The sequence below is a fragment of the Cebus imitator genome, unplaced genomic scaffold, assembly GCF_001604975.1.
Source record: "Cebus imitator isolate Cc_AM_T3 unplaced genomic scaffold, Cebus_imitator-1.0 Scaffold59, whole genome shotgun sequence".
Lineage (NCBI taxonomy): Eukaryota > Metazoa > Chordata > Mammalia > Primates > Cebidae > Cebus > Cebus imitator.
This window is the reverse complement of record NW_016107374.1, coordinates 1,967,044-1,969,150: the sequence shown is the minus strand read 5'-3', so window position 1 is coordinate 1,969,150 and position 2,107 is coordinate 1,967,044. Positions and strand designations below refer to the sequence as shown.

Here is a 2,107-nt window from a genome sequence, read left to right as displayed (position 1 = left end):
AAAAAAAAAAAAAAAATCCAGAAACCGGGATGGGACCCGACTTCCTCTCCCTTGACCTGGAGTCAGTGCTGGCCACTTTGCTGGGGTTTCCTGTCTGTGGAAGGGGGGCAATGTCATTATTTACTCATGGGGCCATTGGGGGAATTCAATGAGTTGGTGCGTGCGAAGTGCAGGGCTCCCATTTATTGGTATCGGTTCTGTCTCCTGACCTGGGGGAGGATGTTACATGGGGAGGTGAGAGAAGAATGTGCTTTGTTTAGAGCCTGTGCCTTCCCCGCCGAAGGCCAAGGCCAAGCAGCTCTTTCTTTGGTGGCCTGGACGGAGCAGTGGCTTTCCGGTGTGGGGGGAGAGTGGAGGGGTGACTGTCCAGAAGGAGCTGGTTGAGCAGGTCTGGATTCCAGAGACTCCTGGGTGTTGCCCCCTCCCTTCCGCCACCTGGCCATGAAATGAAAACAAGCAAAGGAAACTCGGAAGGGGCAGGGGTTTGTCTGGGCCGCGGACCTGCTGTCTACAGGAAAGGTTGGCCCCTGTGGCACTCGGGTGGGGCTTCCTGGAGGTGCCTCTGAGGCCCCTGTAGCTGGGGCTCCCACCTGACTCTCCAGAGCAGGTCCCACGCTGTTGTAATTCCTTACATTTTATATAAGAGGGTTTATTTTTTCATTTAAGTTCTTTTTATCTGTGGAGAACTGTAGACACTCAAAGGATGTTCAGTGAGCCACCATCTTCCGTCGTCATGGCCACCCAGCAGCCAAGCTGGCCTGGTCATCCCCTCCACCCCCCCACCCCAGCCTCCCCCCAGCTCCCCTCCACCCACTCACCTTCTCTCCCCTCCCTATTCCCCGTAGCATTTTAGAGCCGCTTCTAGACTCGTGCTCCCTAAATACTGCAAGGTGAATCCCTCTTTTTTAAAAAATATTTTGGCTGGGCGCAGTGGCTCACGCCTGTAATCCCAGCACTTTGGGAGGCCGAGGCGGGTGAATCATCTAAGGTCGGGAGTTTGAGACCAGCCTGACCAACATAGAGAAACCCGTCTCTACTAAAAATACAAATTAGCCAGGCGTGGTGGTGCATGCCTGTAGTCCCATCTATCGGGAGGTTGAAGCAGGAGAATCGCTTGAACCCGGGAGGTGGAGGTTGTGGTGAGCTGAGATCATGCCATTGCACTCCAGCCTGGGCAGCAAGAGCAAACCTCTGTCTCAAAAAACTCTTCCAGCTTTATTTAGGCATAATTAACAAAAATAGTACATATTTACAGTGTTCAGTGTGACGTTCTGATACGTGTGCATTGTGACGTGTTAAATCAAGCTTCAGTACCCCCCAACTTTTTTCGCATTATTGCAATATTATGTGTAAAACACTTAGCAACAGTGTTTTTATTCCTGTTTTTGAGACAGGGTCTTCCTCTGCTGCTCAGGCTGGAGCGTGATTATAACTCACTGCAGCCTCAAATTCCTGGGCTTAAGGGATCCTCCGACCTCAGCATCCTTAGTGGCTCAAACTACAGGTGCACACCACCCTGCCTGGTTAGTTTTTTTTTTTTGAAATGGAGTCTCCCTCTGTTGCCCAGGCTGGAGTGCAGTGGCGCAGTCTCGGCTCACTGCAGCCTTTGCCTCCCGGGTTCAAGCCATCCTCCTGCCTCAACCTCCTGAGTAGCTGGGATTATAGGTGCCCGCCCCTACGCCTGGCTCATTTTTTATTTTTTGTATTTTTAGTACAGACGGGGGTTCACCATGTTGGCCAAGCTGGATTTGAACTACTGACCTCAACTGATCTGCCCACCTTGGCCTCCCAAAGTGCAGGGATTACAGACGTGAGCCACTGCCCCCAGCTTGTGCTGCTTTTTCATGGGCGCCAGTGGCCTCTACCTCGGGTACAGAGGGAGCTGGAACAGGTGGGAGGTACAGGGCCACCTGAACTTGTCCAGGAACCTGTGGCAGTTTCCTTTCTGGCTGCAGGGAGGGCAGGTCTCTGGCCTGGCTAAAGCATAACCAGATCTTTCTGTCAAGAGGCATCTGAAGGCCAAGGCTGGGTATATGGGGGCTCTGTGAATCCCACTTTAATTTCCCAGAAGGTAGTTGTTTTTTTTTTTTTTTTTTTTTTTTTGGGA

The 2,107-nt window shown here is 51.8% G+C and overlaps 1 protein-coding gene across 2 annotated transcripts in view; it reads left to right on the top strand.

Annotated features, from left to right (window-relative positions):
• Window positions 1-2,107, top strand: part of ARHGAP8 (Rho GTPase activating protein 8) — a 96,396-nt gene that overhangs the window by 5,056 nt on the left and 89,233 nt on the right. The gene's annotated exons all lie outside the window — the stretch shown is intronic.